This window comes from Varanus komodoensis, unplaced genomic scaffold (assembly GCF_004798865.1).
Source record: "Varanus komodoensis strain SLA01 unplaced genomic scaffold, ASM479886v1 scaffold68, whole genome shotgun sequence".
Taxonomy (NCBI): domain Eukaryota; kingdom Metazoa; phylum Chordata; class Lepidosauria; order Squamata; family Varanidae; genus Varanus; species Varanus komodoensis.
Window position 1 is genome coordinate 3,182,902 of NW_025336321.1, and position 14,012 is coordinate 3,196,913.

A 14,012-nucleotide genomic window follows, 5' to 3' on the forward strand; every position below is an offset into this window, starting at 1 on the left:
TAGAAGGGGGTGTTTGGGGAGACAGAGAGGGGTGGAGACTTGTGCAGCAAGGAAACACTATCCTGAACCACCCCAGCCTCCTTCCTTCCCACTCTTAAACACAGAAAAATGGCAACCTAGCTCAAATGTAGAATGAGAGGAATAAGGAGGTGAAAATTGCCTTCAGTACTCCTCTGCCTTGCACTGAGTACAAGTTCAAAGGGTTTAAATTAATCTCCATCAAATTACACGTTTAGAAATGAATCTACTGGGGATTTACAGGCACTGATGATATTAAAACAGTTTAATGTGCAAAGTGTTGCCCCGTCTTTAATGTTGATTATCTCCACAGAAATCCTGTGAAGTAAGTTAAAAACTCTGATTTCAAATGTGGGGCTGAAGCTGAGAATGAGCCACTTGCTCAAAGCTACTTTACAGGAACATAGCCCAAAGCCTTATGTCCAATGTGAGCACTCTGTGTATTGGTCAACACTGTTTCTTTGAGGCAATTTAAATAAATGAACTTTGGCAATAAGTGTATACTCTAAATTAGACAAGGTAATTATGCTCCTTATTTTGGTCAATTTCACTACCTCAAATAATCTGAATTACAATACATGCTAACTACACACATTATAGCTGGGATCCTGTTGTACAACATAACAATTATAAATATTTTAGTACAAATATATACAAATATTTCTTCATAAGATGATCAAGACAGCAGTATCTCTCCAGCTTCCTGAGTGATACTGATTTTGTGGAGCCATTTCAAACTGGCTTCAGAGTGGGACATGGAGTTGAGACTGATTTGGTCACTCGAGAGGATGATCTAAGAGTCAGAACCAACAGGGGGAGTGCTTCCCTGTTGGTTCTGATAGGTCTCTCAACAGCCTTTGATACTATCCACCATAGTATCCTTCTGGATCATCGGAGGGAGTTGGAAATTGGAGGCACTGTTTTGCAGTGGTTCTAGTCCTACCTCTCAGGTCAGTTCCAGACAGTGATGCTTGGAGACTGTTGTGCCTCTAGAAAGGAGCTGACATGTAAAGTCCCACAGTACTCCATTCTGTCTCCAGGAACATCCACATAAAACCACTAGGAAAGATCATCTGGAAGAGTGGCATTGGATGTTATCAGCACGCTGATGACACTCAGATTTATTTCTCCTTACCATTATCTCTCTGAATTACTTCCTGAAGCTGGTAATGGACTGGATGAGGGAAAAAAAAAAAACAAATTGAAGCTGAATCTGGACAAAACAGAGGTGCTTGCTGGTTAAGGATCCAAATCCAGAATTAGAGATATGTCAAGCAATACTTGAAAGACTGTGTTCACAGTTCAGGGCTGCTACTTTACCCAGCCCTTCAGATGTCACCTTAGATAGAAGCTGTGGTCAAGAGTATCTGCTCCCAGCTTCAGCTGATTCAATTGCATCCTTTCCTGGAGAAGAATTACCTGAAAACTGTGGCACATGTATTAGTAACTTCTAGGCTTGATTTCTACAATGTACTTTGCATAGGGCTACCTTTGTGCCTGCTCAGGAAACTGTGACAAATACAAAACATGGCAACCAGGTTGGTCTCTGGGACTTCATAGAGAGACCACATATCACCTGTCCACTAGTTGCCAATATGTTTCCAAATACAGTACAAGGTATTGGTAACTACATTTAAAGACCTTCCTGGCTTGGGTCCCAAATACCTTCAGGAGTGCCTTTGCCGATACATTCCACCTGCCAGCTAAAGTCCTCTGGAGATAATCTGCTGAAGTCTACTTCTACAGAATTAATGTCAACTACCCAGAGGACTTTTTTTTAGCGGTTACTCCCAAGCTGTGGAATGGTCTGCCAGAAGAGAGAGGTCTGATTTCCCAAATACCCACCTCTAAGAGGGAATTAAAAATGTATCTCTTCCTATAGCCCTTCCCAGATTAGTTCTCATGTCAGTTTTATTTAATATGTTGTCTTAGCCAATATTACTCACTGTTGTTTTTAATTTCTTGTTAACTGCCCAGAGCCTATGGGACAATATATAAATATTAAGATAGATAAATATTGCAATTAAGATATTGAGGCTATTATTAAGAAAACTAGGTTGAAGTTCCCTTTCAGCCAGGGTCTTATGCTGATCATAAACTTTCAGCAAAATCTATTCCACATGGTCATTGTAAGGAGAAAGTTAAAATATCCTTTTTTATTTATTAATTTGTTAGATCCCACATTTTCTCTTGGGAGCTCAAGACATATAGTTTTCTTCCCCCATTTTATCCTCACAACCAGCTTGTAAGATAGGTTACACTGACAACTGTGCTTGGCCCCAAAGTCACCCAATGAATTTCATGACTCAGGACAATTGGAACCAGCATCTTCAGCCCTCATCCAACACATTCCAATGACTATACCACTGAGCACTTTGGATGAAACAGGATACAAGCAGGGATAATAAATCCAGAATGAGCTGAAAGATGGCACTCTTTATGGTGCTTTGTGTACTCTTACGGCTAACAAAAGACTAACCTCAGTCAAGCAGAAAATGATCCAATGATTCTAAACTAAAAAGGACAGGAAGCCAGTGGAAATGTTTGTTACTATTAAAAGCTGCTGCATACAGCCATTTTAGTCTAAAACAGTCTCATCAAAATAGCAGTCTACCTTTCTGACTATTTTCTTGGAAGTCTTTGCTAATTCATTGGGTAGTACTGTGCAGCCCTTGAGCACATCTCACAGGAACCTGTTGATTCCAGAAATACAAGGGAAGCAAAACCACCCATAAGGACATGCCACGTTATTCATTATATTCAGGGTTTTGCACAACATCTATGTGGACTGTACCGACTGCACCGAATGCTGCACCACACTGTGAGAACTGGCATACAGTGGCCATTCCTTGCCTGTGCGGAGCAACATGCCCAAAGCTCAGCAGCAACTCCACATTCCATCATGGGACTGTCCCAGAACATGTAACCTTCAAAAAGTCATTTACAGCCCTGGCTCAGACAAAAAAGGTAAAAAATTGAAAGTGTGCGGCAAAACAAGTCAGGCTTTATATAGCCTTTGAAAGCTGGTGCCCTTTCCTTCTCACTCCAACAGAAGAGTCACATGGGCAGCGAGACTGCCTGAGCAGGAAAGAACTCATGACAGCTTTACAAGGAACCCAGCACTGCAACAAGGAAAGGCGCCAAGCTATGTACCGCAATGGCCAGTATCCAAACCGGACTAAGGCTAAGTCGTACCCTCCCGTCTGCAACTCCCCCTTCCTGTTAATTTAAACCGTGCTGCGGCTTCTGCCACTTACGGGCCGATCCTGGCCAAGCTGCCACTCTATAAGAGCCAATTGCTTTATGAAGGAGAAGAAGGGGCGGGGTCTCTGTCTCTCCCAGGAGCTCACCTACACCTGCTTCCTTGTTGTTTCGACACTAGGTGCACGGCACAGTTCAGACTTCTGAAGAAAGTGAGTCGGGCGGGTCAGAGAGCACGTCACATTTGAAAAGAAAAGCAGGGGGAGGCGGGGAGGCGAGCAAGTGCTTTCCTTCCAATGCAGTCTCCCTCCCTCGAGCTGCTTGCAGTCGTCCCTAGAGACGGCTTCTCCTAGAGTGGCCCCCGCAAGTGTGCACCTGCAAGAAAGTTGGCGCTCTCATTTGAAGCAGGCGGGCGCGTGAAGAAGGCCAAGTCCCTGGCTCGCGCTCTCCCCTGAGGCAGCCTGTTGCTGGGGCAGCGTGTAGTTCCTCAGAGAAAGCCCAGGTAACTACCCTCCCAGCGCGAGGCCGTAGGTAGGATGCAGGACTGAGCTCGCTCCCGTTCGCCTGCGTTCGGGGGGACCGCAGTGTGGTGCACGAGAAACAGCGGGTGCCTGAGGCGAGCAGGTGAGAGTGAATGAGCGTTGCTTCCGTTCCGTTGCATTCCTTCCCTTCCCTTCCTAGCCCGACGGGCAGCTCCAACAGGTGCCCGGGAGGCGTCGTTGCCTCCGCTGGCGCGCTCCTTCCCCAGGCTTGCTTCGCCGGCGGGGAAGGAGCACCCCTGCGCGCGGCGGAGTACACCCACTTGGCGCAAGGCGCTGAGAGCTCGTGAGCGCGCGCGCAACCGGCAGCCCCCTCCCCTCTCGACTCGGATGGACCACTCAGAGGGGGCGCGGTTGCGGGTTTGCTCTCTGTGTGTGTGTGTGTCGCAGGAGGGAATTTCCTTAATCCCTGCTCAGTCCTGAGTGTCCGCGAGTGGGGTTGGTTGGAATGGGGGACACTCTTGTATACGCTGTCAACAAAGGATGCGACGTGGGCGGACTTTGCTCTCCTTACTTCGAAGTAGTGCAAAGGGTCTTCCGTCTGGCTCGCTGAGGGTTTGCGCCCGAATGGGCCGTGCAATCCTAGGAACGTGTTCATCCGAAAGTTAGCCCCATGGAGCGCAGTGGGGTAAAATCTCAAGTGGGAAGAGGGGACTGAATTTGGAACGGCTGTGCCGGGGCAATTCTGAACACAGTTAGGTGAGAGCAAGCCCCGCTGAATTTAGCGATACTTCTGAACTGACATGCATAAGATTCAGCAGAAAAAGAGTAGGGCTGCAGTCGTAAGCATGAACAACTGACGACGTCTTACTGAACTCAGCAGGAGTAACTCATAAGGAAACATTTCCAGGGTTGCCTGTACTGCGGCGATTATTAGTTGTCTGAAAATAAAGGGTTGCCCTCTCTTAAAGCTTCTGTCTCCCTTGATGGATGTGCTGCATTAACAGTCAGAAATCCAACAGGCTTGGTTCCGGAACTCCGGAGCAAGCTGCCTGCGAAGGGCAACCCTGAAGGAAGGAGCACGTCGTGCACAGTGCAGTACAGTCTGAGGATCGCCGCTCTGTTTGCAAACTTTCTAATTTTTAACTTCTGAAGTTGCCGAGGTTGACAGCTAGGGTTACCTGGTTGAACTAAATGAGAATAGTTTCAGTTATAAAGTGCAGTCTCCTTCTGTGTCCTCTGAATTACTGCCTGACTTCCTTACACAGCACAGGTGCAACAAGAGCCCTCTAGCTATGACTTAGAGCAAACGTAATTTGCTAAGGGTAACAAAGAGCTGCTCCCTCAACATCCAAGCAGTGCTGTAAGGAAACCAGCAGAATCTCTCCCTGCTGCTATTAGATAAATGCTGCAGTTGCCAGGCAGTCCGCCCTCCCACTCTCCAAAATCAGTCTGTCATTTTACCTAGTGCTGGAAGCAAGCTACCTACTTTGGCACTGGGATGCATGCATCCTGCTTCATAATTCTATTTGTACTAAGGGCTAGATACCACAGATGGAATCCTGCAGTCAGTGTGTTTATCATTCAACAAACTAGCAGGAAATTTTCAGAAATGAAAGTGCTGACTTGAAGATGAAGTGGTGGTACATGTTTTCTCTGAAATGCCTCACCTACCTTAAAAGAGATGATTAACTGCCCATCTGAAAGGACTGTACAAAATCTGAACACTCCTTATAGAAAGGAACAAAGTATCTGTTTATTTTTCTTACTAAGCCAAGGGAACTTTACACAAATTGTGTTGCATGGAAACAAGTCCACAAATCTTGTCTGTACAATGTAAAAACAATTATACAGATTCAGATGAAACAATGATATTTGAGTAGATTTGGTTATATGAATATATTGAAACTGGAATATGGATTGCATTTATAAATCCAACTATAATCAACATCTGATCATATAAAAATGTTTTGTCATTAGCTGATCCCTAAGTATATTTACTTGGCCGTATATCACTGAGTTCAGCTCTGAACTGCAGTTCTCTGTGTACTTGGGAGAATTTGGCTTAAAACCAAATCATTTTATTTCCATTGTTCAGTATGGGCAACATACAGTATGAGAGTCATAAAGTTAACTTCATAAAACTATGCAAGTTGATGATGCTGAATTTTGTGGAAAATGTTGAACTCCAGCTGAGCTTATCAGAAGCTACTGCTGGATCAAAAACCCAGGGTACTGCAAATACCACAACCCTGTCCTTAAATTTCCCAGCCAAAGCAGCTTTTGATGAATTGTGCTAAGCAACTGAATTCTTGGTTGCTTAGCCAGTCTTGGAAAGGTTTAACTATTGCTCATGACTTCATTTATCCAAAGGAAAACTATGTAATGTGAAAGTTTTAATAGTCCAAAGCACTGTAGCTGAGTTGGTTTATAGTTTCTCCATTTGTGTGTTTAGGGATAAGTTTGAAACATATTGACACTGATCTCTGTGCTTTTATGAAGAGCAGTAACAGGAGCATACTTGTGAAAATTTTGCAGCTTGGGAAAAGTAGAACCAATTAGACTGCAGTCTTATATCCACTCACTCAGAAGCAGGCCCTGTTGTTAGTGAGGAGCAAGGATAAGGTTTGTAGAGGTTCATGCTGTTAGTGAGGATAAGATTCTGAGAAATTGTAAATGCAAAATATGGCCCAGTTCAGTAAACACGGCCATCCAATTCCTGAGATTATCAAGAAGTTGGCAGAAGCAACTGAATGAAAATGTGGGCCCAGTGTGTCAGTGCTGTGAAACGGGCAAATGAAAATGGAACTGCCATACTGTGGTGCAACCATACATGGCAAACTGCAGTTCCAGTCATTGTACCTCAAAAAGAATATTGTAAAGCTGGATAAGGTGCTGAAAAGAACAACCAAAATGACCAAAGGGTTGGAGCAAGTCTCCCCTATGAGAACTGGCTACAGTGTTTGGAAGTTTTTAGCTTAGAAAAAAGGCAAGTGAAGGAGACATGATAGAAGTGCACAAAATTATGCAGTGTGGCAGAAGTAGAGAAGGAGATTTTTTTTCTCCCGTTCCCACAATACTAGAACCCACAGTAATCCCGTAATTGATGGAACAGATAAAAGGAAGTACTTCCTCACACAACCTATCATTAAATGATGTCACTTTCCTGAGACATGATAGCCACTAGTTTGGACTGCCTTAAAATAAGAAAGGACAGATTCATGAAGACTATTCATGGCTATACAGTATGCCTGTGCAGACCAGCTGCTGGGGAATATAGCTCGGATAGTGCTACTGCACATAAGTCCTGTTTGTAGATTTACTGTAGGCAGCTGGCTGGCCACTGTGTGAACAGAAAGCTGGACCAGATGGACCTCTGGTCTGACCCAGCAGGGTGGGTCTTAGGCAGTGAGCTGGAGTCACCAATGAAACTGACTGGCGATTCAGAACAGGAGCGTTTCAGAATTAGTAAATACTTTGTCACTTACCACAAACTATGGAATTTCCTACCACAAGATATATAGCAATGGCCACCAACAAGGATGGCCTTGACAGATAATTTTATGCAAGATTAGGCTAACAATGGCTACTAGTCATGATTTCTCCAGGTTTAGAGGAAATTCACCAACTTCTTCTGAACTATTTCACTTATGCTGTTATACTCACACACTGTACTTGTGGGCTTCCCGCAAGGCCACTGTGTGAACACCATGCTGTATTAGATAGGCTTTCAGTCTCACCTAGCATCCTTTTTCTTATGTTGTTAGAAACTGGTTTGCAACAGACACCCTCCCACTGGGCTCTTTGGCCCAAGGGGCAGAACACCAAAACATCAAAAGCAATGCAAAATAGGGACTGTCTTATTCAGTGATTTTTTTCATAGAACGCACCAGAACAGTTTCGGCAGCTTTTTTTTGACAGATTTTCCAAGTTTTAAAAGTAACTTTTGAAAATCTGATGTTTGGTCCATGTGGATTTGAATCACCCTGTTGAGCATAGCAGGTTGGCGGCAAAACGGTGCATGCAGGCTGCTTGTGTGTCGAATCCGATGCATGCGTACTTCGTCCGTGCTGGTTGTGATGGCACTGCTCAGCTTGTGGCATTGCTCAGCTTGTGATTAGTTGTGTGGTCTTGCGCTGAGTGCTTACTGCAGGCGGCGACTGTTATGTTTCGTTACACAACTGGTGTGTGGGTGTGCATACAGTGATAGAGTACGTGCGAAAGGTAAATAATTTCATGAGTTCCGGCACCTTTTTTCTTACAAAAAAACCACTGGTCTTATTATTTTTATTTCTGTCAATTAGCAAGAGAATTGTGCATTGGAACAAAGTGCATTTTTTCACTTATTATTTCTTCAGGTTTCTTTCTCTGGCAGCAGGTTGTGAATAGTTGGCTGCCTTGCTTTTGCTCTTTGGGTCTTGCAGCAAGGCTTGGAACTAAGTTATTTACACTTGGGGAGCCGAGTGCTTAGAAAGCTGCTTTTGTGATAAGGATTCAAGGGAGAAATATCAACTGCTTAGTGATAACCTGCAGCAGTCAAATGCAAAACCTCTACTTCCTGCTGTAGACCTTCAATTAATTGGGATGAAGCTTGGAGTATACGCCCAGACTGGTTGCAAAGTTGTGGACTAACAAGGGTCTGGTGCTGCAGCCCTCAGGACTCTGGCCTAGGGAATCCTGCAATTTACAAGGTATGGAGAAGGAATGGAATTCTGCACAGGCTTACAACCACACATCCTCATGCAAATTCTCTCATCCCTGCACTTTCCTGTGCTGAGCTGTTTATTCTTATGTACAACTAGCCACATTTGTACGGGATAATCTAAATTTTGGGGCAGTATGGACTTTGACCATTCCTCTTCATTAAAAAATTGAAGAGGTGCTCAGCTGGAGGTTGGAAGGGAACAGCACCGGATTCTTGCGCAGGGGAAAGAATGGATAGAATAACCCCAGCCAGCTCAGCTACCTTCCTTTTTTATCTCTACAGGACGCTGGCCCAAACTTTACAGGGGCGCCCGACCTGACTGCCGAACGCAAGGGGTCCCTGCCCCGGAGAAAGTGCGGGGGGCGCCTCCTCCGTGAAGATGGCTGAGAGCGCCAGCGCCGCCGCGCCATCAGGTGGGTCTGGAGCCAAAACCAGCTCTTCGGGCACCTGGTGGAAATCGCTGACCAGCAAGAAAAAGTCCAAAGAAAGCCCGCCGGGTGCGCCTGGGACTGCCTGGCCGCCGTTGCCAATGCAGCCGGCGGAGCCCACGGAGCTGATCCACGCCCTGCCCAACCCTCCGGACTCGCGGGACACCCAGCAGCCCCCGCTGGGCAGCGGCAGCCGCCGGAACCTGAAGATCTCTCGCTCGGGCCGCTTCAAGGAGAAGCGGAAAGTACGCGCCACGCTGCTCGCCGAAAGCCCCCAAGTGCTCTTCGAGGGCGCAGGCGGAGGCGGCGCTGCTAGCTGCGCCGCTCCCGCGCATCCCGGCGAGAAGGCTCCATGCCAGTGACCGCCCTCTTCCAGCCCCGGGCGACTGCCGCCTGCCGGGAGGAGGAGCCGCTTGCTTCCGGGCGGAGCGACTGCCGGCTTCAGGCGCAGGGCTTGGGAAACGGCGGCTCCGTGCTTTCTCCGCCCGCTTCCCCCCAGAAGGAGGCGCGACTTTGCTCCGCAAGGAGGGCGCCGTGGCGCCGAGGAGCTCCCTTGGAGCCAATCAGCAGCGTCTGCCGAGCTCTCCCGTCCCGCTCAGCGGAGGCATGAGCGAGGGTGGTTCTGCCTTGCGGGGAGACTGGTCCTCATGTTTCCGGCGGGAGGCGTAGTGCATAACAATAGGAATATACGCAGAGAGAGACCAGCTGACGACACCATGAAGTACACAAATGCCGGCTGCTGTTCTTGCACATCATCACTCTCCCATGCAGTTACAGGTTCCAGAGAGAGAGCAAAATTCCCCTTGATGCTGTCATTGTGAATCATCTCCCTCCCGTTCTTTCGTAAAAAGTGCCTACTGTGATGATGTATGGAGTAATGGCAAAAAGGCGAAAGGATTCTACTGTACGCCCCCTAACTAGCCCATGTCCTTCCAGTACCTGTCCAAAATCAAGAACAGGCTCATACGTTTAAAGAATGTACACATACACTGATGTCTCTAGATAATCCTGGATATCGAACTTTTGCACTTGTGTTTCATGATGGTCTGGGTTAGGGTAAGGGATCTTGCTACTGCCCAGTTAACACCCCATATTGGAATTATGATGTCTATTTCCCTGAAACATACATGCAGTTACAAATGGGAGGCTGGGATGAAAATGCCAAGGCCAAATAGTCATGCTTTCACTTTTTTTTCCTTATGCAGAAAACTTGTTAAGGAGATAAAGGTGGAAAGTAACAGCTCAATGCCTTTTGATTGGTAGTGCTAGCAGCTGTCCATCTGGTCGTATCAGCTGATTTCAAACGCAACCTGCTATAATGTCCCAGCTGCCTCCTTCCCTTCCCGTCCATTCTAACAATTCTCTGACATGCAAATTGATTCAGAAATCGAAACTTCTCTTTGCATTGTTGTTACATGCTGTCAAGCCATCTCTGAGTTACGGTGACCTGGTGAATGACTGCCTTCCAAAATGCCCTGTCTTTCACAGCCCTGCTCAGCTCTTGTAAACTCCTTTTGCATAAGTAACTCTTTTAAAGCTGAAAGCTAGATTGCCACGATTTTATTGAGAGTCCCAGATGGAGCAGAAAAGAGGCCATGTTGTAAATTTCCACAAAGAACTAATTATCATAGTCCCAAAGGAATAACTTTTTAACAAGAAAAGTAAACTCTGTTCCCTCCTGCGATGGTATGGAGGTTTCATTGGTCTAGTGTGCTTTAATACTTTGCTGGGAAGTGGTGGGGGGCAGTCGGAAATTCTCTGTCTTATCCTATTTCAAGGCCAAAACCTTCTAGGGGCACCTGCAGATTCTTAACAAGCATGTTTCTGTTGGCATCAGTAAACGAATCTTTCTGCTATTCAGTGAATTATAAAGGGAAGGGGACTGGCACTGGGAAGTAAGGCACTTCTTGCTCCCAGATTCATTCAAATAAATGGAAAAGGGAAACGTCACATTTATTTTGTTTCTGGTAATTAGAAGCAGCTGCTTCAGCTGGGATACGGTACGAGTAATATTTGTAGTTCTCATTGTTAAAAGATGAACATGATACATTTTACCAGAATAGTTCTCAAGTAACTGATAGCCATTCTAGAGAAACCAAACAAAAGGGACCCAACCTAAATATGCCTGGTTAGCAGGATAGTTGAAGCTGCTGCTGAAGAACAGAGTTGGATAGCTTGCTCGGTGCAGTGCATCAGCTCCAAATTGTCAAACACTTCCTGATGCCTCTGATACATTTCATATAATCTGCCTTGATAAATGCTGAATTTAAAATCCTGAGGAATTTGTGGTTATAAAGTGTACTGTCTTTATGGCATATTGGCAAACTGGCAGAACAGGTAGCATTCCAGATTTTTTTATTAAAGTTCATCTGGGTCATTAAAAATCTATATTTTTTAACAAGGAGAACCCATTGTCACCAGTATTCTCAGCAGTACCTTGTCATACCTAACAAGCAATATTTTAAATATCTTAAAATGAATACTGTTTAAGTCAACTGAGGAGTGATTTGTTCAATGTGACAAACATTAGAAAATATTATCAATGTGTTAGAAATCAAGAACATAGGATTGGTATTTAGAATAAGGATCCTTCTGGAACTTGCTCTTGTATTTACAGGAGCTATGGTGATAAGCAAAGATTTTATATTTTTAAAATGTTCAGCTATATACAAAATGAGTCACAATTTGACTCTGTGTTAGATATATCTACCATTACCCACCATGCAGAAGCAGTGTATGTTTCATTATTTAAAACACTGTAAGAGAAATACATATATTTATATTTCTTCCTTCCTCTTCCAAGGAACCCGAGGCAGCTTATAAAGTTCTCCTTTACTCTACTTGATCCTCAGAACAACAATCCAGTGAGGCAGGTTAGGCTGAGAATGACATGACTGGGCCAGAGTCACCCACGGAGCTGCATACCAAGTGGGGACGAGAACCCAGAACTTCTGAGTCCAGGCCCAACACTCTAACCACTATACTCCAGTGGCTGCCTAAGCAAATACTGATTATACTTCATAACTGCTGTTTGCCTCTAAACTGATAGTATTTCCACAAGCTGAAATAACCAAAGACTTATAGGTGAAGATACAAGTTTGCTGTCATTCGTGTAATATTAACTGGCATTCTCCTTTAAAATACCACCCTGTATAGTCAAAATTTTTCTAATAGTAACTTCTACTTTTTGGTTGCAACAGCAATGCTGCTGCTGCTAAAAGGCATTTATGTTTGGCAAAGGAGTCCTTTGCAGGATATCCAGCTGGTCAGCCCTTTGCAGGTCAGCCCTTACTTGCAGGGTACTTGTGCTTCATCTTGATTATTGGTCTGATAAGAGCCAAGCTGTGAAGCTGGTAAAGCCCTGCAGGAGGGGCTTTAGCTCTTAACTGGGATTGCCACATCCTTAGGCTATGTCCAAAGGGCTGGAGAAAGATGATGGCAGCAAGTGCTCTAATCATAGCAACTGCTGTGCTATGCTTTGCAATTTCTGCTCGTCTCATCAATTCCCCCTGACAGGACGGAACACACACTTGTCAGCTGCTCTTCATAGGCTGTCCTCGCTTGATAGTTTGTGCAGTAGCCCTCCGTACTGGGGCTGTATCATATTTTCTCAGTTTCTCACTTTTTCAGAGAAAGCTACCAGGAGACAGTTAACACTGAAGCAAAGTAACCCCATGGCTGGTTTATTATGCAATCCAGAAATACTTTACAATAGCAGCTTGTGTTTGACCTTAATGGGACTATTGTGGTCTCAATGTAAGCAAATTTTTTATGTTTTGTGGCCCTAGTTCAATTGACTTCTATAAGCAAACTGCAGAGAAATATATGTAACAAAGTTCTCTTTCATCCTGGTTTGGAAAACCTTTGTACACCATGGGGAATGAAAAAGAGAGCATCATGAAGTAGAGGCTGGGATACCCCCCCTTCCCTTAGAATGGTAATTCATCATTATACAATGACAGGCACATACTTCCTCAGAAACCATACTGAGATATCCTTTGGATGTTGATAATCTAATCTGGATGGACTTTGGTAAAACAAGGTAATTGCTGGTTATCATCCATGACGGTTGTATATTGCCTCTATTAACAGAGCTGGTAGACCTTGATGTACCAGTCGCTGAGGAATACAGGTGGGCAAGCATTGTACTCACATCCTTCCCATGCACATCTGTTCGGTCACTGTGTGAACAGAATACTGTATTAAGTAGGCCTTTGAACAATTCAGTAGGGCTCCTCTTGTGTCCCTATACCATGCAGAGGAAGAAAATTCTTTGTCATTATAGGAGCACATTACGCTCTTGCAATGAATTCTTCCACCATTTCCATAAGGAAGAAAAGTAAGCCTCTTCTAGTTCTTGAACCTCATCCCTTTGAAAAGGAAAATAGAATTCTTGCGAGGAAACATTCCAAGAAAATACCCAGTTTAAAACAGAAAGAAAAGACACCTGTGAGAAACAGAATAAATAAATGGATGGACTGGTGAATGGACACTATTTCTAGTGAAAGAGCCCAGAGAGATGGAGTTCGACTAGACTTTAAAGCAGAAGCTCAAATTCCTGCACAGGGCAGTTGTAAAGGATGTGGTATACAATTCTTTTGCAAGCAAAATCAAATTTAGAATAGAATAGAATGTATATATTTAGTTTTTCTGGAGTCATTACAGGTGATTATTTAAGCTAACGTAAGAATGTAGGTAAGGGCATAAAGCCATTTTTAAAACTAGTTTTTCACTCTGCTGAAAACAGGCTATGCAAAGTGGTTGGCTCTGATCAAGTGTCAGTGCAGTTCAAACACAACTAGAACTTACTTTTGATAAGGAGAAAAGCCTAGCATAAGGCTCCAAACAAATTAGGATGGTCAGTAAGAGTGAGCAAAGTATTTGGCATTTAAATCCTTTATTTGTCTTTTCATAAAGCACTGTAGCGGGAGGAAATGCGTGGAACAAAATTAGAAGTAAGAAGTAGGTGGAATGTGGCCTTATCCTTTAATCCTATGCTTGCAGTTCCTCCCTCTCTCTCTCTCTGTCTCTTACTGGAGCCATGTTTTCTTTCTGCCGTATCAGCAAACAATGAAGGATCTTTCTATTAGATTGACTGATAAGCACACACTGCTGCAGATACTGGTGAAGCAGGCATAAGACTTTGCTTTGGAATGCTTTTCTTCTCTTCCAGTGATTCAT

General features: G+C 44.5%; 1 protein-coding gene across 1 annotated transcript in view; it reads left to right on the forward strand.

The window, feature by feature from the left end:
- CHN2 (chimerin 2) overlaps positions 1–13,629 on the forward strand; it is a 163,200-nt gene extending 149,571 nt beyond the window's left edge. Inside the window, exon 14 of the transcript XR_006416665.1 lies at positions 13,619–13,629. The gene's annotated coding sequence lies outside the window, so the exon portion shown is untranslated. The remainder of the gene's footprint in view (positions 1–13,618) is intronic.
- Positions 13,630–14,012: the final 383 nt, after the last annotated feature.